Source organism: Hyla sarda, unplaced genomic scaffold (genome assembly GCF_029499605.1).
Source record: "Hyla sarda isolate aHylSar1 unplaced genomic scaffold, aHylSar1.hap1 scaffold_434, whole genome shotgun sequence".
Classification (NCBI taxonomy): Eukaryota; Metazoa; Chordata; class Amphibia; order Anura; family Hylidae; genus Hyla; species Hyla sarda.
Genome location: NW_026610448.1, coordinates 97,819 through 122,342, shown reverse-complemented (window position 1 = coordinate 122,342; position 24,524 = coordinate 97,819). Strand labels below are relative to the sequence as shown.

At 43.5% G+C, this 24,524-nt stretch overlaps 6 non-coding genes and 2 pseudogenes across 6 annotated transcripts; all 8 read left to right on the top strand.

Moving 5' to 3' along the window:
- The first annotated feature begins 3,116 nt into the window (after positions 1-3,116).
- On the top strand, positions 3,117-3,303 carry LOC130334468 (U2 spliceosomal RNA). The gene has a single exon (XR_008876273.1). It is a non-coding gene; the product is annotated as a U2 spliceosomal RNA (small nuclear RNA).
- Positions 3,304-5,393: 2,090 nt separating this feature from the next.
- Positions 5,394-5,553, top strand: LOC130334481 (U2 spliceosomal RNA; annotated as a pseudogene).
- Positions 5,554-6,246: 693 nt separating this feature from the next.
- On the top strand, positions 6,247-6,429 carry LOC130334474 (U2 spliceosomal RNA). Its single transcript, XR_008876277.1, has one exon. It is a non-coding gene; the product is annotated as a U2 spliceosomal RNA (small nuclear RNA).
- Positions 6,430-13,243: 6,814 nt separating this feature from the next.
- Positions 13,244-13,419, top strand: LOC130334465 (U2 spliceosomal RNA; annotated as a pseudogene).
- Positions 13,420-15,513: 2,094 nt separating this feature from the next.
- On the top strand, positions 15,514-15,704 carry LOC130334507 (U2 spliceosomal RNA). The gene has a single exon (XR_008876303.1). It is a non-coding gene; the product is annotated as a U2 spliceosomal RNA (small nuclear RNA).
- A 2,091-nt stretch (positions 15,705-17,795) lies between these two features.
- Positions 17,796-17,986, top strand: LOC130334506 (U2 spliceosomal RNA). Its single transcript, XR_008876302.1, has one exon. It is a non-coding gene; the product is annotated as a U2 spliceosomal RNA (small nuclear RNA).
- A 2,094-nt stretch (positions 17,987-20,080) lies between these two features.
- On the top strand, positions 20,081-20,271 carry LOC130334503 (U2 spliceosomal RNA). The gene has a single exon (XR_008876300.1). It is a non-coding gene; the product is annotated as a U2 spliceosomal RNA (small nuclear RNA).
- A 2,073-nt stretch (positions 20,272-22,344) lies between these two features.
- LOC130334502 (U2 spliceosomal RNA) lies at positions 22,345-22,535 on the top strand. The gene has a single exon (XR_008876299.1). It is a non-coding gene; the product is annotated as a U2 spliceosomal RNA (small nuclear RNA).
- Positions 22,536-24,524: the final 1,989 nt, after the last annotated feature.

Below are 24,524 nucleotides of genomic sequence, written 5' to 3'. Positions count from 1 at the left end.
TGTTCAAGGTAAAATACCTATTATTTTAGTTGGAGATATGAATGTGGACTTATGTAAGAAAGCATTTGATATATCAGGAAGAAAATTATTTGAGTTAGTTTCAGATTTTAGGTTTAAAGATATTCAGGATTTATGCAAAGTTAGTCCTAATTTATGCACTTATCATGCAGATAGGGGGAATGTTCACTCTAAGTTAGATTATTGTTTTTTGTCTGAGAATGTTAATGCATTAAGTTACAGACAGAGGTCTGTTTGTTATTCGGACCATGAGTCTTTGCTGTGTGAGATTGATGTGGGTCAGAATGCTGTGTATGGGAGAGGTTTGTGGAAGATGAATATTAAACATTTAGATAGTGTGGATGTGAGAGACCAGTATGAATGCATATATAAAAAATGGCGTGAAAGGAAAAGTGAGTTTGATAACATTATTTTGTGGTGGGAATGGGTTAAAAAGAAAACAAAATCCTTTTTTAGGTCTTTTGGTTATAAAATTGCTGCTATTAAGAGGGAACAATATGTTAAGTTAAATGCCCGTCTATCCTTTTTGTATAGATTGAGAGACTGTGGTGTGGATGTTCAGAATGAAATTGTGAGTGTTAAAAGGGACATTAATGAGTTTGTGTTGGAGAAAGGGAGGAGTATTATGTATAGAGCTAAATTAGATAAGAGGGAACATGATGAAAAATGTTCACGTTATTTTTTCAAAAAAGTTTTTTCAAAAAAGCCGGTTATTGATGTGATTGTGAAAGAGGATGGTAGTGTTGTGTCTGGTGATGGTGTGAGTGAGGAAGTTGCAGTTTTTTATGAAGAATTGTATGGAGAGAAGTGGAGGGATGAGAATTTGGAGAATGAGGTATTGAGTGTGTTGGAAAGGAAACTTGGAGAGGCTGAGCAGGCTTTTGTTATGCGTGGTATATCAAGTGAGGAAGTTTGGGATGTAGTGCAGAAAATGTCAGCAAATAAGACTCCAGGTGAGGATGGTTTGCCTGTGGAATTTTATCGGTTGTTATGGAATGTGGTGGGGAAGGATGTAGTTGAAGTGTGTCAGTTTATGTGGGAGAATATGGAGGTTGCGGAGAGTATGCGTGGGGGTGTGGTTGTGCTGATTCCGAAAAAAGGGGATTTAAAAAGTTTAAAGAATTGGCGTCCAATTACATTACTTAATTGTGATTATAAGATCTATGCGAAAATTATTGCCAATCGGATGAGAGATGTTGTTGAAAGCGTGGTGGGTGATGATCAGTTTTGTGCTGTGCCTGGACGTCGTATACAGGAGAGTTTGTGTTTGTTGAGAGATTGTTTGTGGGATTGTAAGAGTAGGAAGCAAGATGTGTGTTTGTTGTCATTAGATTTTGAAAAAGCGTATGATAGGCTGTCTCATAGTTTCTTGTTCAGGGTGTTGTTGCGTATGGGTTTTCCGAGTGACTTTGTGTGGAGAGTTAGGAGTTTGTATGATAAAATATATAGTAGGATGCTTGTTAATGGATGTGTGGGGAGAAGAGTGAATGTGTTCTCAGGGGTTAGGCAGGGGTGTCCTTTATCACCAGTGGCATTTATATGTGCTATTGAGCCTCTGGTATGTATGATTAGGAGGGATAAGATAGTGAGAGGTGTACGCATTCCTGGTAGTGATGGAAGGGAGTTTAAAGTTAATGCTTATATGGATGATGTATGTGTCCTGTGTGATTCTGAGTCCGCTGTGAGGAGGGTGAAACTTTTAGTGTCTATTTTTTGTGGTGCATCTGCTTTTAAGGTTAATTGGTTAAAGAGTGAATGTAAGTGTTTTGGTGAGAGTAGATTAAGTAGAGATGTTGGGGTGAATGTTGTGGAGGGGTCTATTAAAGTGTTGGGGATTAAGTTTAGTGACGATTTGGATGGGAAAGAGAGTTGGGAGGAGGCGAAAAAGAAGGTGGAGTTGCGTCTAAATTATTGGAGTTTGAGAAGTCTTTCCTTCATTGGGAAGATTGTAGTTATTAAAAGTGTTGTGTTACCAATTTTTCTGTATGTTGCTATGATTTTTCCTCCCCATTATATGGGTTTGAGGAGCTTGAACAGGGTTCTGTTTGTCTTTTTTTGGGGTTCTAAAGTTGAGAGGTTGAGGAGAGAAATAGTGGTGAAAAATTGGAAGAAGGGTGGTATGAGTTTTCCAAATTTGGAGGTGTACTTTGGAGTGAATATTTTAGTTTTTATTTTAGCTATTATTGGGAGTGATAGAAAGGTGTCCTGTATGACAAGATTTCTGGCTGGTAGATTTTTTGTCAGGTTGAAGTGGTGTGAGAGGGATTTGAATAGGCCTATTGCTTTTGAGGTTCCTAAATGGTATGAGTGGGTTGTGAGGTTTTTGGAGAAATTTGAGTTGATAGAAGAAGAGGTGAGTGTTTTGAAGAATAAACGTTTGGTGATGAAAATGATTGAGAGTAAAGAGGTTGTATGTAATATTAATTCTGTGAGAGGAGCGGATGTGGAAAAAGTTTGGAAGAAAGTGAGGATGGATGGTATGTCTAATAAGCAAAAGGAGATTGTATGGCAAAGTTTGCATGGGGTGTTGCCAGTGAGAGAGTTTCAGAAAGCAAGGGGTTTGGTGAGATGTGATGTGTGTCCTAGGGAGAATTGTAATGGTTTTGAAAGTGTTATTCATCTTTTTTGGAATTGTAAGTATGCTCGTGAGGTTGTGAGAAAACTTGGGCCTTTGTGCAAGGAATTAACAGGTGTGGAATTTTTGTATTATGAAATGATGATGTTTGGATTATGTGTGAGTGGTGGTCAGAATGAAAGAGTGTTGTGGTTATTGTTGTCGTGTATTAAAGAAGTCTTATGGGATGTTCGGAATGTTTATTTGTTTTTGAGAAAGGAAATAAGTGTAAATAATAGTGTGAGGATGGTGTTAGGAAAGCTTTATTTGTGTTATTTGTGGGATGCTAGGAGGGGTGGGATTGATGCGGAGGGTATTTGGAAAACGAAAAAATGGATTCATTCTGTTGATTTATCTTGATGTTTTTCATGTACTTGTAATTTTGTCTGTTTTTGATTATAAATAAAGTTCCCGATGATGAGAGGGTTGTGTGTTACAGAAAGTTTGTAATGCCAGTTTTGAAAGTATTGTTTTGAGTACTTTCATCCCTTATCTGAGGGTTTAAAAAAAAAAAAAAATCTGTTCTTATCAGTTTAATATCTGATACGTCCCCTATCTGGGGACCATATATTAAATGGATTTTTGAGAACGGGGGCCGATTTCGAAGCTTGCTTCCGTCGCCCTATGCATTGACCCGATATGGCAGTATCTTCGGGTACAGTGCACCACCCCCTTACAGGGTTAAAAAGAAAGATTCCTACTTTCATTGCTACCTGCTTGCTGGCTAGCCAGCTAGCCAGCCCTGTGGGCCTTGCTGCTGCTGCTGCTGCTGCTGCAGCCAAAAAACAAAAGGTGGTGCTGCTGCTGCTGCTTCTGCTGCTTCTGCTTGTGTCTGGCCGCTGTTGGAGCGTCCAGGCACAGGACTTCTGCTGCTGCTGACTAAATGGCCTCCTTAATTGGATCATTTGAGTAGCCAGCACACCTGTGCAGGTAGGGCATGACATGATAGGCAGCTGCCTTGATAGCGGGTGGGTGCTGAATGTTCCTAATTGACAAAATAAGATTAATGCTTATGAAGAAATATAAAATCTCATCCCTTCCCCAATATCGCGCCACACCCCTACCCCTTAATTCCCTGGTTGAACTTGATGGACATATGTCTTTTTTCGACCGTACTAACTATGTAACTATGTAACATAACATGGGGGGGTCTCCTGGCTGTTCACACAGGTGTGTCATTGCTGTACATTGACCATGCATTGCTTCTGTGGTATTGCAAAGGCAAAGACAAATGCTTCCAGCCATCCATTGCACTAATGGATTGGTCATCAGCTGGCTGTCTATGTCCCGCATCAATATAGACCAAAGTACAGAGGGTTAGGCTATGCTATAGTGCACCTACCTGATGCATCAGAAGGTGCGAGGCCCTTGCTAAATTCTGTGCACAGACTTTGAGATCTATGCTTTAGACTGTATCTAAACCTGCTCCAACATGGACTGACATTCTGGCCTACTTTCAGCCGATGCGACTTGTCTGTCGCTGAACAGTCGCTTTTTATGTATTCAGCACCTATGTATAATGTTGTAAAAATGCTCTAGAAGCTAAAGTCGCAGAAATGTCACACATATTTGGCCTGCAACTTTCTGTGCGACAAATTCAGACAGGAAAAATCAGTATAAATCCTTAGAAAATTATCCCCCAGTGTCTCCATCTGCTGGCGGTATTGAATAAGCATTGCTGCACTGATGGGGTATGCATTAGACGAAAAAAAAGAAGAAAAAGAAGAATAATACGCCCAGAAAAGAGGCGAAAAGGAGAAAAACGTAAAAAAACGTGAAAAAAAAGTAAGAGGAAGAGAAGGGAAAAAAAGGTGGAAATGGGTTTAAAAGTGATTTCGGCGGAGAAATATATATATATATATATATATATATATATATATATATATATACGCGCACACACACACATATATATAAACGTATTCTCCGTTGAGATATTGCAGCCGCTGCTGTGTCCAGGCCCAGGAGCCTTAGCACTGTGCTGTGATGTCACTCAATACCACTGACATCACTAGGTGTAAACAACATCTCTCCTTTGCTGTGTATGTGACTATGGAGCTGTTTGGTGATGTCGTCTATTACGGCCTTCATAGAAGCAACAGGAGATTGTTGCATCCATCTAGAACCCTCAGAACTACAGTGCTATGATGTCACTCACTTCCACAGGCCTTGCAGAGTGTAAACAACAACAACCCAGCTTTGTTGTGTATGTAACCATAGGGATTGTGATGTCACCTAGAACCTTCACAGCAGCGACAGCTTTATGAGGAGCATCAGCACTGCTCTGCCTGAGCAGAACCATCACCGCCATAGGTTGTCAAATAACCCGGATTTAACCCACACAGGTAAGTCCAATGGGCTGCAGGCATGTCCTCTATGCTTACAGCTTCCCGTGGGTGTTGGTTTGATACCGTTTGGGGACAGCCAAGGAGGCATCTGCAGGCAACAAAGGTAGGTGTGTGCTTGTGTGTGTGTTTCCTATGCAGATCCTAAGCCCAGTGTCACATGCAAGTAGGAGGAGTAAGAAGGGTTCCTGGCAAATCCGGGTTATGGATTGCATTTAAAAAGGCCCCGTGGGAGTGCAATGGGCCCCTGTCTTGCTGCTTAGCAATAATGGTATGGGTTTAGGTTCTGCTGTGTGTACTGGTGGTTGACTGCCCCCCAGCCCAGAGTGTGCATGGAAAATTGTCTGGCAGCCTCCCTGACAGCAAGCAGTGATAGTGCCCATGAAGGGGACCTTGTTGGGCCCGCCCCTTTCACGGTTATCGCTTCTCGGCCTTTTGGCTAAGATCAAGTGTAGTATCTGTTCTTATCAGTTTTCATGCTGGTGGGGATGGGTGCTGCATGGAGGATGCAGGTGTACCAGGGCTTTCCGGGGTTGGTTCTGAGGAATCAGCTCGACGGCTGCCCCGATGTGACCTGTTTCCTCCGGGTCTCGCCATGAGGCTGAGAGGGTCTAGAGCCGAGGTACTTTTGTGCCTCGGGGAGTGGTGACCCCGAGGTGCCGAAACTCACTGGGAGAATAGGCTCACTGAGTTGAAGCACGGGCACCATAATCTCTTCACCTTGTGGCACTCACCTCTTGATTCCCGGCCTTCTGGCTAGGATCAGAGAAATTTTTATAGATCCGGCCGGATGTCCGGGCAGTATATCTGCACACATTCACTTATTTATTTCTTTTTTGTCTCACTGTGTCACTTTTTGCGTGTTGTGTGTTCACAGGATTGGTCAGGATGCGGTAGCCCTTCTGGGTGTCCCTCCTGGCGGTCTAGGGGAGGTGTGTGTGGCCATTAGGTTCCGCACCTCCCTGCAAACACCCCGGGTACTCCTGCTTTGGCAGGGTACCTACCGTAATCGGCTCTGCGGGCAGATACCTTGGCTAACGCCAAGGGGGATGCCGGGAGCATTTGTGGTCCCCTAGTAGCTTCGGCGAAAAGGGACATCGAACCTGGAACCTCGCAGGTACCTTTTGGTCCGGAGGTGAAGGGTAAGGTTTGTTGGGGGGCCTCTCTCCTATCGGAGAAGGGCTTGCGATAGACCGCATCCTTTGTGCACTTTTTTTTAGTGTAACACGTTTGCACTTTTTCTTGCACTTTGGGTGAATCGAAAGCACGTTCCTCGGCTTTAAAAAAAAAAAAAAAAAAAAATCTGTTCTTATCAGTTTAATATCTGATACGTCCCCTATCTGGGGACCATATATTAAATGGATTTTTGAGAACGGGGGCCGATTTCGAAGCTTGCTTCCGTCGCCCTATGCATTGACCCGATATGGCAGTATCTTCGGGTACAGTGCACCACCCCCTTACAGGGTTAAAAAGAAAGATTCCTACTTTCATTGCTACCTGCTTGCTGGCTAGCCAGCTAGCCAGCCCTGTGGGCCTTGCTGCTGCTGCTGCTGCTGCTGCAGCCAAAAAACAAAAGGTGGTGCTGCTGCTGCTGCTTCTGCTGCTTCTGCTTGTGTCTGGCCGCTGTTGGAGCGTCCAGGCACAGGACTTCTGCTGCTGCTGACTAAATGGCCTCCTTAATTGGATCATTTGAGTAGCCAGCACACCTGTGCAGGTAGGGCATGACATGATAGGCAGCTGCCTTGATAGCGGGTGGGTGCTGAATGTTCCTAATTGACAAAATAAGATTAATGCTTATGAAGAAATATAAAATCTCATCCCTTCCCCAATATCGCGCCACACCCCTACCCCTTAATTCCCTGGTTGAACTTGATGGACATATGTCTTTTTTCGACCGTACTAACTATGTAACTATGTAACATAACATGGGGGGGTCTCCTGGCTGTTCACACAGGTGTGTCATTGCTGTACATTGACCATGCATTGCTTCTGTGGTATTGCAAAGGCAAAGACAAATGCTTCCAGCCATCCATTGCACTAATGGATTGGTCATCAGCTGGCTGTCTATGTCCCGCATCAATATAGACCAAAGTACAGAGGGTTAGGCTATGCTATAGTGCACCTACCTGATGCATCAGAAGGTGCGAGGCCCTTGCTAAATTCTGTGCACAGACTTTGAGATCTATGCTTTAGACTGTATCTAAACCTGCTCCAACATGGACTGACATTCTGGCCTACTTTCAGCCGATGCGACTTGTCTGTCGCTGAACAGTCGCTTTTTATGTATTCAGCACCTATGTATAATGTTGTAAAAATGCTCTAGAAGCTAAAGTCGCAGAAATGTCACACATATTTGGCCTGCAACTTTCTGTGCGACAAATTCAGACAGGAAAAATCAGTATAAATCCTTAGAAAATTATCCCCCAGTGTCTCCATCTGCTGGCGGTATTGAATAAGCATTGCTGCACTGATGGGGTATGCATTAGACGAAAAAAAAGAAGAAAAAGAAGAATAATACGCCCAGAAAAGAGGCGAAAAGGAGAAAAACGTAAAAAAACGTGAAAAAAAAGTAAGAGGAAGAGAAGGGAAAAAAAGGTGGAAATGGGTTTAAAAGTGATTTCGGCGGAGAAATATATATATATATATATATATATATATATATATATATATATATATATATATACGCGCACATACACACATATATATATAAACGTATTCTCCGTTGAGATATTGCAGCCGCTGCTGTGTCCAGGCCCAGGAGCCTTAGCACTGTGCTGTGATGTCACTCAATACCACTGACATCACTAGGTGTAAACAACATCTCTCCTTTGCTGTGTATGTGACTATGGAGCTGTTTGGTGATGTCGTCTATTATGGCCTTCATAGAAGCAACAGGAGATTGTTGCATCCATCTAGAACCCTCAGAACTACAGTGCTATGATGTCACTCACTTCCACAGGCCTTGCAGAGTGTAAACAACAACAACCCAGCTTTGTTGTGTATGTAACCATAGGGATTGTGATGTCACCTAGAACCTTCACAGCAGCGACAGCTTTATGAGGAGCATCAGCACTGCTCTGCCTGAGCAGAACCATCACCGCCATAGGTTGTCAAATAACCCGGATTTAACCCACACAGGTAAGTCCAATGGGGTGCAGGCATGTCCTCTATGCTTACAGCTTCCCGTGGGTGTTGGTTTGATACCGTTTGGGGACAGCCAAGGAGGCATCTGCAGGCAACAAAGGTAGGTGTGTGCTTGTGTGTGTGTTTCCTATGCAGATCCTAAGCCCAGTGTCACATGCAAGTAGGAGGAGTAAGAAGGGTTCCTGGCAAATCCGGGTTATGGATTGCATTTAAAAAGGCCCCGTGGGAGTGCAATGGGCCCCTGTCTTGCTGCTTAGCAATAATGGTATGGGTTTAGGTTCTGCTGTGTGTACTGGTGGTTGACTGCCCCCCAGCCCAGAGTGTGCATGGAAAATTGTCTGGCAGCCTCCCTGACAGCAAGCAGTGATAGTGCCCATGAAGGGGACCTTGTTGGGCCCGCCCCTTTCACGGTTATCGCTTCTCGGCCTTTTGGCTAGATCAAGTGTCTGGTCAGGAGGATCCTGGGAGTTTGTCCTACCTTTTCCAAGGGGGGCTGCTACGAGGAACCGAAAAGGCGATCGACAAGATGGGTGTTCGCATCCGTTACCTTACATCCGGTGAAACGCGGATTCGTTTTTCCTTTCGCTTTGATGTTGATGAAGACAAGCAAGAACTCGTCCAACTTTCTTATTTTGTGAAAGAAACTCTCTACAAGCTTCTTGGGGTGAAGAAAGAGAACATCGTCTGTCTCAGAGATCCTCGGAAGGGCAGCTTCATCCTAACTCTGGACTCTGCTTATGCATGCCAGAATCTTTTTGAGAAGCTGAAAAGCAATCAAGACCTTGCTGAGCTTGATGGGATCACGGTCACAGTGTTGTATACTGGAGGCGATATTCCTCTAGTTGTGTGTATGCACAATCCCTTTGTGACTGTGTCCCATATTGAGCTCTTTTTGGGGAAATACTGCAGTTCTGTTAAGTATTCCCATAAGGTGATGAATTCAGAAGACCTATGGACGGGGAAACATAAGTTTTTTGTGAAAATGAAGGAGGATGCTACTGGCATTGGAGGGTTGTGTCATCCACCCTCCAACTTTTCTATCGGTCGGGATAAGGGCTATTTGTTTTATCCCGAGATGCCTACTTTTTGTAGGAAATGTAAGAAATTCGGACATACTATGGAAGTTTGCACGGACACTACAGTTCGCTGTGGTCGGTGCAATCAAGAAGGCCATGTTTCTAAGGACTGTGCTAAAATCGTCTGCAACATTTGTGGTGAAGAAGGCCATGCCTTTAAAGATTGCAGTCTCCGTTCCAGTGTAGCTAGATCGTGGGCTGACCGTGTAGCGGGGAGAGTGGGTGTAGTGCAAGCTGAAGTACCACCTGCGAAAGCACCCCAGCGGTCTGAGGCGCCTTCAGAAAAGCCGGCTGTAACTTCTCATGTCGTGGCGGAGCTTATGGACCTTTCTGCTGTGCCTGAGACAGAGGGGAGACCTTCTGTGGAGGGTTCTGGTGGTGGAGGGTCACTAGTGAGCAGTGAAGCCATGGAGGTTGGCGTGAAGGAGATCAAGCGGAAGAAGGAACTTGGAGATGAGCCACAACTTGGCATTAAACGGCCTGTCAAAAAAAGCTCAGACGAATGTGAGGACAGTCAACATGCATGGAGGCCTTCTATAAGATCAGCGTCCGATCCAAAAAATATCAAAGAGTTCGAAAGCCCGGAGTCACCTGTGGGTTTCATATCGGACTCAAACTCCAGTAGCGAATAGCTTCCTTAAAGTGCTCCTCTCTTAATGTGAGAGGTCTAAAGAGCCCTACGAGAAGGGCTGCTTTGTTTAGTTTTTTAGAGACCTTGGACTGTTCTCTGTTCTTTTTACAAGAATGTGGAATTGAACATAGTCCAAATTATGAGGACCTTTGTCGTAGCTGGACTTTGGGACCATCGGTCTGGTCGGGTGACAATCTGAACAGATCTTCAGGTGTTGGGATCTTGTTTAGAGGTTCAGATGTACAAGTTTTGTCCTTCTTAGAAATTATACCTGGTAGAGCGCTATTAGTTAATATTAAGTACAATGGCTCAGAGATTAAGCTTTTTAACATCTATGCTTCTCCTGAAAAAAATGAGAGAGCCGACTTGATTAATGATATTCAGGCTTTTATCCCAGGTTCAACACCTATTTTAATGGCTGGAGATTTTAATTGTTGTATGAGTGGTGATCATCGTGAGAGTGGAAGTGTGCATGTCAGAGTGGATAAAACAGAGAAACAGATTAAGAGTATGACTGAGGATTTTAACTTTACCGATGTCTGGAGGAGAAAATACCCAGACGACCCTGGTTACACATGGGAAAATAATGTCTGCAAATCCAGGATTGATTTTATTTTTTTATCGGAAAGTTTTAATCTAGTTGAGGTTTCTCTTTTATCGAATATTTTCTCTGATCATAAGTTATTACATGCACATGTCACTTTACCTGGCCTAGAGAAAGGCAGAGGCGTTTGGAAGCTCAACACTACTTTATTAGAGGACATGAAAACAAAAAATGATTTTATTGCTGCTTATAACAAATGGAGATTGCGTCAATCCCAATATAAAAATATTTTGGATTGGTGGGAGGATGTTAAAAAGTGGACTAAACTGTTTTTTATCCGTGTGGGCATCCAAAAGGCTAAGGAGAAAAAGTTATGGTTTAAAATGTTAAACACTAAAATCCAAACATATTATAAACTAAAGCAAGCCGGGCTTGAGATGGATGATGTTATTGCTCAGACAAAGAATGAAATAAAAAATGCCATTAGTCAAAAAGGAAAAGAAATGATTTTTAACAGCAAGGTGCAATGTCTGGAGAATGATGAAAAGTGTTCGAGATTCTTTTTTAAGAAGGTGGTGGGAAAGAAAGAAATGATATCTGTAATAGAAGGGAAGATAACTAATGAAGAGATGTTGCGAGAAGCACAAGTATTTTATCAGGAGCTTTTTAATAAAAAAGATATTGATATTTCCTTTACTAATGATGTTTTAGATACCTTGGATTCAAAACTTGACAAAACTGACCAAGAGAGCCTTTGTGATGAAATCTTTTTACCTGAACTTTTAAGCACTTTTAAGAGTTTTTTAAATGGTAAAACACCTGGTTCGGATGGGTTGCCAGTTGAATTTTATCTGTGTTTTTGGTCCATTTTAAAAGATGATCTTTTAGGTATTTTTAACTGTGCTTTTAAATCTGAGATTTTACCTGCGTCCTGGAGAGATGGTGTTGTTACTCTGATTTTTAAAAAAGGAGACATCTCTAAATTAGAAAATTGGAGGCCTATTACCCTGCTAAATACAGACTATAAGGTTTTAGCAAAAATTTTAGCAAATAGGCTCAAGCAGGTAATTTCTAAGGTTATACACAGTGACCAAGTATGCGGAGTACCTGGAAGGAAAATAAGTGATCATCTAAACCTTGTAAAAGATGTTTTATGGTATCAGAAACAATGTGATCAGAAATTGGCAATTTTATCCTTGGATTTTCAAAAGGCTTATGACCGTGTTTCTCATGATTTTTTATGGTTGGTTTTAAAGAAAATGAATTTTCCTGATTTTATTGTTGGAAAAATTGCACTTTTATATAAAAACTGTTTTAGTCGTATTTTAATTAACGGTTTTTTATCCCAAGAGGTATGTTTACAGTCTGGGGTGAAACAGGGGTGCCCCCTATCACCCATTCTTTTCATATGTGCAATAGAACCTCTGTTGAATGTTTTGAGAAAAGATAAGCTCATTAGAGGAGTGCCAATCCCTGGAAGTGGAGGACAGAGCGTAAAGACGATAGCATACATGGATGATGTTAATATTCTATGTCCAGATGAACCATCCCTGAAACGTGCTATCAGACAGACAGAATTTTTTTGTGAGGGCTCTGGCTTCAAATTAAATAAAAATAAATGTGATTGCTTTGCAATAGGGAATTGGGGCAATACGGAGGTGAATGTGCAATATGATAAAATCAAAATCTTGGGTGTCATCTTTGACAATGAAAATAATGGAGAGGAAAGCTGGTCCATCGTCAAAGAGAAAGTGCAAAAGAAAATAAGTTTTTGGAAAATGAGGAAATTAACAATAGAAGGAAAAGTACTGATAATGAAAGCTTTGTTGCTACCTATCATGCTATATTTAAGCTTGGTTTTCCCACCGAGTGAACGCACCTTAAAGTTTTTAAACAAGATTTGCTTTCATTTTTTATGGGGGTCTAAAATGGATAAACTCAGGAGAGATGTAATGATGAAGACAAAGAAATTGGGGGGTAAGGATGTGCCTGATTTAAAAAGGTTTTTATATATTCACTTTTTTTCTATGTGTTTTAATGGCTTGCAAAGAAACTGTTATTGGTCTTATTTTTTAAAATATGCTGCAGGTCACATTTTTAGAAAAAGAAAGTGGATAACCTTACCTTTAACGTCCCCAATCTTATTTATTCCCCCAGCGCACTATGTGGTTTTAGAAAAGATTATTCGTATTTATGGCATTGCTAATTTTAGTCAAGAAATTTGTAGTAATGCACGAAAATTAGTTCCTGAAATCAGGAAGATAGAACAGATTTGCTTAATATCTAATTATTCCACTGAGAAATCTCTAAGAGTTTGGAGGATGGTGAATATGGGATTCTTATCTAATGACTTAAAAGATCTGGCCTGGCAGATAGCACATCAATGTTTGCCTACCAGAGAATTCCAACACAGAAGAGGATTGTGTCGTAGTGCAAAGTGCCCGAGAATGGGGTGTCCTAGTGAGGAAACAGTTTTACACCTTTTTTGGAACTGTTTTTACGCCCAAGAGATATGGCATTTGATAGGACCCTTACTAAAATTCATTTCTGATCTTAATTTTTTAAATCATGAAGTTATTTTATATGGATTTTATAATGTTTTATCTGTGGAAAAGTCTCGGGTTTTGTGGATTAGTATAAATTGTATTAAAATTGCACTATGGAAGACGAGGAATATTCTTCTTTTTAAAAGAGACACTATTACCTCTAAAGATTGTGTTCGCCTAGCTCTTAGTGAGATGTATGTTTTCTATTTATTGGATAAAAAAAGATTAGGTCACAAAGTGGCTAAAAGTCTTTGGAATCTACATCTGTGGAATATGCTTTTAGCAGACTAAGTATAATCTGGACTGCGTAAGGTCTTTTAGTCTAAGAATATTATATCTAAAAGTAAAAAATCTGTTCTTATCAGTTTAATATCTGATACGTCCCCTATCTGGGGACCATATATTAAATGGATTTTTGAGAACGGGGGCCGATTTCGAAGCTTGCTTCCGTCGCCCTATGCATTGACCCGATATGGCAGTATCTTCGGGTACAGTGCACCACCCCCTTACAGGGTTAAAAAGAAAGATTCCTACTTTCATTGCTACCTGCTTGCTGGCTAGCCAGCTAGCCAGCCCTGTGGGCCTTGCTGCTGCTGCTGCTGCTGCTGCTGCAGCCAAAAAACAAAAGGTGGTGCTGCTGCTGCTCTTCTGCTGCTTCTGCTTGTGTCTGGCCGCTGTTGGAGCGTCCAGGCACAGGACTTCTGCTGCTGCTGACTAAATGGCCTCCTTAATTGGATCATTTGAGTAGCCAGCACACCTGTGCAGGTAGGGCATGACATGATAGGCAGCTGCCTTGATAGCGGGTGGGTGCTGAATGTTCCTAATTGACAAAATAAGATTAATGCTTATGAAGAAATATAAAATCTCATCCCTTCCCCAATATCGCGCCACACCCCTACCCCTTAATTCCCTGGTTGAACTTGATGGACATATGTCTTTTTTCGACCGTACTAACTATGTAACTATGTAACATAACATGGGGGGGTCTCCTGGCTGTTCACACAGGTGTGTCATTGCTGTACATTGACCATGCATTGCTTCTGTGGTATTGCAAAGGCAAAGACAAATGCTTCCAGCCATCCATTGCACTAATGGATTGGTCATCAGCTGGCTGTCTATGTCCCGCATCAATATAGACCAAAGTACAGAGGGTTAGGCTATGCTATAGTGCACCTACCTGATGCATCAGAAGGTGCGAGGCCCTTGCTAAATTCTGTGCACAGACTTTGAGATCTATGCTTTAGACTGTATCTAAACCTGCTCCAACATGGACTGACATTCTGGCCTACTTTCAGCCGATGCGACTTGTCTGTCGCTGAACAGTCGCTTTTTATGTATTCAGCACCTATGTATAATGTTGTAAAAATGCTCTAGAAGCTAAAGTCGCAGAAATGTCACACATATTTGGCCTGCAACTTTCTGTGCGACAAATTCAGACAGGAAAAATCAGTATAAATCCTTAGAAAATTATCCCCCAGTGTCTCCATCTGCTGGCGGTATTGAATAAGCATTGCTGCACTGATGGGGTATGCATTAGACGAAAAAAAAGAAGAAAAAGAAGAATAATACGCCCAGAAAAGAGGCGAAAAGGAGAAAAACGTAAAAAAACGTGAAAAAAAAGTAAGAGGAAGAGAAGGGAAAAAAAGGTGGAAATGGGTTTAAAAGTGATTTCGGCGGAGAAATATATATATATATATATATATATATATATATATATATATATATACGCGCACACACACACATATATATAAACGTATTCTCCGTTGAGATATTGCAGCCGCTGCTGTGTCCAGGCCCAGGAGCCTTAGCACTGTGCTGTGATGTCACTCAATACCACTGACATCACTAGGTGTAAACAACATCTCTCCTTTGCTGTGTATGTGACTATGGAGCTGTTTGGTGATGTCGTCTATTATGGCCTTCATAGAAGCAACAGGAGATTGTTGCATCCATCTAGAACCCTCAGAACTACAGTGCTATGATGTCACTCACTTCCACAGGCCTTGCAGAGTGTAAACAACAACAACCCAGCTTTGTTGTGTATGTAACCATAGGGATTGTGATGTCACCTAGAACCTTCACAGCAGCGACAGCTTTATGAGGAGCATCAGCACTGCTCTGCCTGAGCAGAACCATCACCGCCATAGGTTGTCAAATAACCCGGATTTAACCCACACAGGTAAGTCCAATGGGGTGCAGGCATGTCCTCTATGCTTACAGCTTCCCGTGGGTGTTGGTTTGATACCGTTTGGGGACAGCCAAGGAGGCATCTGCAGGCAACAAAGGTAGGTGTGTGCTTGTGTGTGTGTTTCCTATGCAGATCCTAAGCCCAGTGTCACATGCAAGTAGGAGGAGTAAGAAGGGTTCCTGGCAAATCCGGGTTATGGATTGCATTTAAAAAGGCCCCGTGGGAGTGCAATGGGCCCCTGTCTTGCTGCTTAGCAATAATGGTATGGGTTTAGGTTCTGCTGTGTGTACTGGTGGTTGACTGCCCCCCAGCCCAGAGTGTGCATGGAAAATTGTCTGGCAGCCTCCCTGACAGCAAGCAGTGATAGTGCCCATGAAGGGGACCTTGTTGGGCCCGCCCCTTTCACGGTTATCGCTTCTCGGCCTTTTGGCTAAGATCAAGTGTAGTATCTGTTCTTATCAGTTTAATATCTGATACGTCCCCTATCTGGGGACCATATATTAAATGGATTTTTGAGAACGGGGGCCGATTTCGAAGCTTGCTTCCGTCGCCCTATGCATTGACCCGATATGGCAGTATCTTCGGGTACAGTGCACCACCCCCTTACAGGGTTAAAAAGAAAGATTCCTACTTTCATTGCTACCTGCTTGCTGGCTAGCCAGCTAGCCAGCCCTGTGGGCCTTGCTGCTGCTGCTGCTGCTGCTGCAGCCAAAAAACAAAAGGTGGTGCTGCTGCTGCTGCTTCTGCTGCTTCTGCTTGTGTCTGGCCGCTGTTGGAGCGTCCAGGCACAGGACTTCTGCTGCTGCTGACTAAATGGCCTCCTTAATTGGATCATTTGAGTAGCCAGCACACCTGTGCAGGTAGGGCATGACATGATAGGCAGCTGCCTTGATAGCGGGTGGGTGCTGAATGTTCCTAATTGACAAAATAAGATTAATGCTTATGAAGAAATATAAAATCTCATCCCTTCCCCAATATCGCGCCACACCCCTACCCCTTAATTCCCTGGTTGAACTTGATGGACATATGTCTTTTTTCGACCGTACTAACTATGTAACTATGTAACATAACATGGGGGGGTCTCCTGGCTGTTCACACAGGTGTGTCATTGCTGTACATTGACCATGCATTGCTTCTGTGGTATTGCAAAGGCAAAGACAAATGCTTCCAGCCATCCATTGCACTAATGGATTGGTCATCAGCTGGCTGTCTATGTCCCGCATCAATATAGACCAAAGTACAGAGGGTTAGGCTATGCTATAGTGCACCTACCTGATGCATCAGAAGGTGCGAGGCCCTTGCTAAATTCTGTGCACAGACTTTGAGATCTATGCTTTAGACTGTATCTAAACCTGCTCCAACATGGACTGACATTCTGGCCTACTTTCAGCCGATGCGACTTGTCTGTCGCTGAACAGTCGCTTTTTATGTATTCAGCACCTATGTATAATGTTGTAAAAATGCTCTAGAAGCTAAAGTCGCAGAAATGTCACACATATTTGGCCTGCAACTTTCTGTGCGACAAATTCAGACAGGAAAAATCAGTATAAATCCTTAGAAAATTATCCCCCAGTGTCTCCATCTGCTGGCGGTATTGAATAAGCATTGCTGCACTGATGGGGTATGCATTAGACGAAAAAAAAGAAGAAAAAGAAGAATAATACGCCCAGAAAAGAGGCGAAAAGGAGAAAAACGTAAAAAAACGTGAAAAAAAAGTAAGAGGAAGAGAAGGGAAAAAAAGGTGGAAATGGGTTTAAAAGTGATTTCGGCGGAGAATATATATATATATATATATATATATATATATATATATATATATATACGCGCACACACACACATATATATAAACGTATTCTCCGTTGAGATATTGCAGCCGCTGCTGTGTCCAGGCCCAGGAGCCTTAGCACTGTGCTGTGATGTCACTCAATACCACTGACATCACTAGGTGTAAACAACATCTCTCCTTTGCTGTGTATGTGACTATGGAGCTGTTTGGTGATGTCGTCTATTATGGCCTTCATAGAAGCAACAGGAGATTGTTGCATCCATCTAGAACCCTCAGAACTACAGTGCTATGATGTCACTCACTTCCACAGGCCTTGCAGAGTGTAAACAACAACAACCCAGCTTTGTTGTGTATGTAACCATAGGGATTGTGATGTCACCTAGAACCTTCACAGCAGCGACAGCTTTATGAGGAGCATCAGCACTGCTCTGCCTGAGCAGAACCATCACCGCCATAGGTTGTCAAATAACCCGGATTTAACCCACACAGGTAAGTCCAATGGGGTGCAGGCATGTCCTCTATGCTTACAGCTTCCCGTGGGTGTTGGTTTGATACCGTTTGGGGACAGCCAAGGAGGCATCTGCAGGCAACAAAGGTAGGTGTGTGCTTGTGTGTGTGTTTCCTATGCAGATCCTAAGCCCAGTGTCACATGCAAGTAGGAGGAGTAAGAAGGGTTCCTGGCAAATCCGGGTTATGGATTGCATTTAAAAAGGCCCCGTGGGAGTGCAATGGGCCCCTGTCTTGCCTTAGCAATAATGGTATGGGTTTAGGTTCTGCTGTGTGTACTGGTGGTTGACTGCCCCCCAGCCCAGAGTGTGCATGGAAAATTGTCTGGCAGCCTCCCTGACAGCAAGCAGTGATAGTGCCCATGAAGGGGACCTTGTTGGGCCCGCCCCTTTCACGGTTATCGCTTCTCGGCCTTTTGGCTAAGATCAAGTGTAGTATCTGTTCTTATCAGTTTAATATCTGATACGTCCCCTATCTGGGGACCATATATTAAATGGATTTTTGAGAACGGGGGCCGATTTCGAAGCTTGCTTCCGTCGCCCTATGCATTGACCCGATATGGCAGTATCTTCGGGTACAGTGCACCACCCCCTTACAGGGTTAAAAAGAAAGATTCCTACTTTCATTGCTACCTGCTTGCTGGCTAGCCAGCTAGCCAGCCCTGTGGGCCTTGCTGCTGCTGCTGCTGCTGCAGCCAAAAAACAAAAGGTGGTGCTGCTGCTGCTTCTGCTGCTTCTGCTTGTGTCTGGCCGCTGTTGGAGCGTCCAGGCACAGGACTTCTGCTGCTGCTGACTAAATGGCCTCCTTAATTGGATCATTTGAGTAGCCAGCACACCTGTGCAGGTAGGGCATGACATGATAGGCAGCTGCCTTGATAGCGGGTGGGTGCTGAATGTTCCTAATTGACAAAATAAGATTAATGCTTATGAAGAAATATAAAATCTCATCCCTTCCCCAATATCGCGCCACACCCCTACCCCTTAATTCCCTGGTTGAACTTGATGGACATATGTCTTTTTTCGACCGTACTAACTATGTAACTATGTAACATAACATGGGGGGGTCTCCTGGCTGTTCACACAGGTGTGTCATTGCTGTACATTGACCATGCATTGCTTCTGTGGTATTGCAAAGGCAAAGACAAATGCTTCCAGCCATCCATTGCACTAATGGATTGGTCATCAGCTGGCTGTCTATGTCCCGCATCAATATAGACCAAAGTACAGAGGGTTAGGCTATGCTATAGTGCACCTACCTGATGCATCAGAAGGTGCGAGGCCCTTGCTAAATTCTGTGCACAGACTTTGAGATCTATGCTTTAGACTGTATCTAAACCTGCTCCAACATGGACTGACATTCTGGCCTACTTTCAGCCGATGCGACTTGTCTGTCGCTGAACAGTCGCTTTTTATGTATTCAGCACCTATGTATAATGTTGTAAAAATGCTCTAGAAGCTAAAGTCGCAGAAATGTCACACATATTTGGCCTGCAACTTTCTGTGCGACAAATTCAGACAGGAAAAATCAGTATAAATCCTTAGAAAATTATCCCCCAGTGTCTCCATCTGCTGGCGGTATTGAATAAGCATTGCTGCACTGATGGGGTATGCATTAGACGAAAAAAAAGAAGAAAAAGAAGAATAATACGCCCAGAAAAGAGGCGAAAAGGAGAAAAACGTAAAAAAACGTGAAAAAAAAGTAAGAGGAAGAGAAGGGAAAAAAAGGTGGAAATGGGTTTAAAAGTGATTTCGGCGGAGAAATATATATATATATATATATATATATATATATATATATATATATATATATATACGCGCACACACACACATATATATAAACGTATTCTCCGTTGAGATATTGCAGCCGCTGCTGTGTCCAGGCCCAGGAGCCTTAGCACTGTGCTGTGATGTCACTCAATACCACTGACATCACTAGGTGTAAACAACATCTCTCCTTTGCTGTGTATGTGACTATGGAGCTGTTTGGTGATGTCGTCTATTATGGCCTTCATAGAAGCAACAGGAGATTGTTGCATCCATCTAGAACCCTCAGAACTACAGTGCTATGATGTCACTCACTTCCACAGGCCTTGCAGAGTGTAAACAACAACAACCCAGCTTTGTTGTGTATGTAACCATAGGGATTGTGATGTCACCTAGAACCTTCACAGCAGCGACAGCTTTATGAGGAGCATCAGCACTGCTCTGCCTGAGCAGAACCATCACCGCCATAGGTTGTCAAATAACCCGGATTTAACCCACACAGGTAAGTCCAATGGGGTGCAGGCATGTCCTCTATGCTTACAGCTTCCCGTGGGTGTTGGTTTGATACCGTTTGGGGACAGCCAAGGAGGCATCTGCAGGCAACAAAGGTAGGTGTGTGCTTGTGTGTGTGTTTCCTATGCAGATCCTAAGCCCAGTGTCACATGCAAGTAGGAGGAGTAAGAAGGGTTCCTGGCAAATCCGGGTTATGGATTGCATTTAAAAAGGCCCCGTGGGAGTGCAATGGGCCCCTGTCTTGCTGCTTAGCAATAATGGTATGGGTTTAGGTTCTGCTGTGTGTACTGGTGGTTGACTGCCCCCCAGCCCAGAGTGTGCATGGAAAATTGTCTGGCAGCCTCCCTGACAGCAAGCAGTGATAGTGCCCATGAAGGGGACCTTGTTGGGCCCGCCCCTTTCACGGTTATCGCTTCTCGGCCTTTTGGCTAAGATCAAGTGTAGTATCTGTTCTTATCAGTTTAATATCTGATACGTCCCCTATCTGGGGACCATATATTAAATGGATTTTTGAGAACGGGGGCCGATTTCGAAGCTTGCTTCCGTCGCCCTATGCATTGACCCGATATGGCAGTATCTTCGGGTACAGTGCACCACCCCCTTACAGGGTTAAAAAGAAAGATTCCTACTTTCATTGCTGGCTAGCCAGCTAGCCAGCCCTGTGGGCCTTGCTGCTGCTGCTGCTGCTGCAGCCAAAAAACAAAAGGTGGTGCTGCTGCTGCTTCTGCTGCTTCTGCTTGTGTCTGGCCGCTGTTGGAGCGTCCAGGCACAGGACTTCTGCTGCTGCTGACTAAATGGCCTCCTTAATTGGATCATTTGAGTAGCCAGCACACCTGTGCAGGTAGGGCATGACATGATAGGCAGCTGCCTTGATAGCGGGTGGGTGCTGAATGTTCCTAATTGACAAAATAAGATTAATGCTTATGAAGAAATATAAAATCTCATCCCTTCCCCAATATCGCGCCACACCCCTACCCCTTAATTCCCTGGTTGAACTTGATGGACATATGTCTTTTTTCGACCGTACTAACTATGTAACTATGTAACATAACATGGGGGGGTCTCCTGGCTGTTCACACAGGTGTGTCATTGCTGTACATTGACCATGCATTGCTTCTGTGGTATTGCAAAGGCAAAGACAAATGCTTCCAGCCATCCATTGCACTAATGGATTGGTCATCAGCTGGCTGTCTATGTCCCGCATCAATATAGACCAAAGTACAGAGGGTTAGGCTATGCTATAGTGCACCTACCTGATGCATCAGAAGGTGTGAGGCCCTTGCTAAATTCTGTGCACAGACTTTGAGATCTATGCTTTAGACTGTATCTAAACCTGCTCCAACATGGACTGACATTCTGGCCTACTTTCAGCCGATGCGACTTGTCTGTCGCTGAACAGTCGCTTTTTATGTATTCAGCACCTATGTATAATGTTGTAAAAATGCTCTAGAAGCTAAAGTCGCAGAAATGTCACACATATTTGGCCTGCAACTTTCTGTGCGACAAATTCAGACAGGAAAAATCAGTATAAATCCTTAGAAAATTATCCCCCAGTGTCTCCATCTGCTGGCGGTATTGAATAAGCATTGCTGCACTGATGGGGTATGCATTAGACGAAAAAAAAGAAGAAAAAGAAGAATAATACGCCCAGAAAAGAGGCGAAAAGGAGAAAAACGTAAAAAAACGTGAAAAAAAAGTAAGAGGAAGAGAAGGGAAAAAAAGGTGGAAATGGGTTTAAAAGTGATTTTGGCGGAGAAATATATATATATATATATATATATATATATATATATATATATATGCGCACACACACACATATATATAAACGTATTCTCCGTTGAGATATTGCAGCCGCTGCTGTGTCCAGGCCCAGGAGCCTTAGCACTGTGCTGTGATGTCACTCAATACCACTGACATCACTAGGTGTAAACAACATCTCTCCTTTGCTGTGTATGTGACTATGGAGCTGTTTGGTGATGTCGTCTATTATGGCCTTCATAGAAGCAACAGGAGATTGTTGCATCCATCTAGAACCCTCAGAACTACAGTGCTATGATGTCACTCACTTCCACAGGCCTTGCAGAGTGTAAACAACAACAACCCAGCTTTGTTGTGTATGTAACCATAGGGATTGTGATGTCACCTAGAACCTTCACAGCAGCGACAGCTTTATGAGGAGCATCAGCACTGCTCTGCCTGAGCAGAACCATCACCGCCATAGGTTGTCAAATAACCCGGATTTAACCCACACAGGTAAGTCCAATGGGGTGCAGGCATGTCCTCTATGCTTACAGCTTCCCGTGGGTGTTGGTTTGATACCGTTTGGGGACAGCCAAGGAGGCATCTGCAGGCAACAAAGGTAGGTGTGTGCTTGTGTGTGTGTTTCCTATGCAGATCCTAAGCCCAGTGTCACATGCAAGTAGGAGGAGTAAGAAGGGTTCCTGGCAAATCCGGGTTATGGATTGCATTTAAAAAGGCCCCGTGGGAGTGCAATGGGCCCCTGTCTTGCTGCTTAGCAATAATGGTATGGGTTTAGGTTCTGCTGTGTGTACTGGTGGTTGACTGCCCCCCAGCCCAGAGTGTGCATGGAAAATTGTCTGGCAGCCTCCCTGACAGCAAGCAGTGATAGTGCCCATGAAGGGGACCTTGTTGGGCCCGCCCCTTTCACGGTTATCGCTTCTCGGCCTTTTGGCTAAGATCAAGTGTAGTATCTGTTCTTATCAGTTTAATATCTGATACGTCCCCTATCTGGGGACCATATATTAAATGGATTTTTGAGAACGGGGGCCGATTTCGAAGCTTGCTTCCGTCGCCCTATGCATTGACCCGATATGGCAGTATCTTCGGGTACAGTGCACCACCCCCTTACAGGGTTAAAAAGAAAGATTCCTACTTTCATTGCTACCTGCTTGCTGGCTAGCCAGCTAGCCAGCCCTGTGGGCCTTGCTGCTGCTGCTGCTGCTGCAGCCAAAAAACAAAAGGTGGTGCTGCTGCTGCTTCTGCTGCTTCTGCTTGTGTCTGGCCGCTGTTGGAGCGTCCAGGCACAGGACTTCTGCTGCTGCTGACTAAATGGCCTCCTTAATTGGATCATTTGAGTAGCCAGCACACCTGTGCAGGTAGGGCATGACATGATAGGCAGCTGCCTTGATAGCGGGTGGGTGCTGAATGTTCCTAATTGACAAAATAAGATTAATGCTTATGAAGAAATATAAAATCTCATCCCTTCCCCAATATCGCGCCACACCCCTACCCCTTAATTCCCTGGTTGAACTTGATGGACATATGTCTTTTTTCGACCGTACTAAGTATGTAACTATGTAACATAACATGGGGGGGTCTCCTGGCTGTTCACACAGGTGTGTCATTGCTGTACATTGACCATGCATTGCTTCTGTGGTATTGCAAAGGCAAAGACAAATGCTTCCAGCCATCCATTGCACTAATGGATTGGTCATCAGCTGGCTGTCTATGTCCCGCATCAATATAGACCAAAGTACAGAGGGTTAGGCTATGCTATAGTGCACCTACCTGATGCATCAGAAGGTGCGAGGCCCTTGCTAAATTCTGTGCACAGACTTTGAGATCTATGCTTTAGACTGTATCTAAACCTGCTCCAACATGGACTGACATTCTGGCCTACTTTCAGCCGATGCGACTTGTCTGTCGCTGAACAGTCGCTTTTTATGTATTCAGCACCTATGTATAATGTTGTAAAAATGCTCTAGAAGCTAAAGTCGCAGAAATGTCACACATATTTGGCCTGCAACTTTCTGTGCGACAAATTCAGACAGGAAAAATCAGTATAAATCCTTAGAAAATTATCCCCCAGTGTCTCCATCTGCTGGCGGTATTGAATAAGCATTGCTGCACTGATGGGGTATGCATTAGACGAAAAAAAAGAAGAAAAAGAAGAATAATACGCCCAGAAAAGAGGCGAAAAGGAGAAAAACGTAAAAAAACGTGAAAAAAAAAGTAAGAGGAAGAGAAGGGAAAAAAAGGTGGAAATGGGTTTAAAAGTGATTTCGGCGGAGAAATATATATATATATATATATATATATATATATATATATATATATATATATATATACGCGCACACACACACATATATATAAACGTATTCTCCGTTGAGATATTGCAGCCGCTGCTGTGTCCAGGCCCAGGAGCCTTAGCACTGTGCTGTGATGTCACTCAATACCACTGACATCACTAGGTGTAAACAACATCTCTCCTTTGCTGTGTATGTGACTATGGAGCTGTTTGGTGATGTCGTCTATTATGGCCTTCATAGAAGCAACAGGAGATTGTTGCATCCATCTAGAACCCTCAGAACTACAGTGCTATGATGTCACTCACTTCCACAGGCCTTGCAGAGTGTAAACAACAACAACCCAGCTTTGTTGTGTATGTAACCATAGGGATTGTGATGTCACCTAGAACCTTCACAGCAGCGACAGCTTTATGAGGAGCATCAGCACTGCTCTGCCTGAGCAGAACCATCACCGCCATAGGTTGTCAAATAACCCGGATTTAACCCACACAGGTAAGTCCAATGGGGTGCAGGCATGTCCTCTATGCTTACAGCTTCCCGTGGGTGTTGGTTTGATACCGTTTGGAGACAGCCAAGGAGGCATCTGCAGGCAACAAAGGTAGGTGTGTGCTTGTGTGTGTGTTTCCTATGCAGATCCTAAGCCCAGTGTCACATGCAAGTAGGAGGAGTAAGAAGGGTTCCTGGCAAATCCGGGTTATGGATTGCATTTAAAAAGGTCCCGTGGGAGTGCAATGGGCCCCTGTCTTGCTGCTTAGCAATAATGGTATGGGTTTAGGTTCTGCTGTGTGTACTGGTGGTTGACT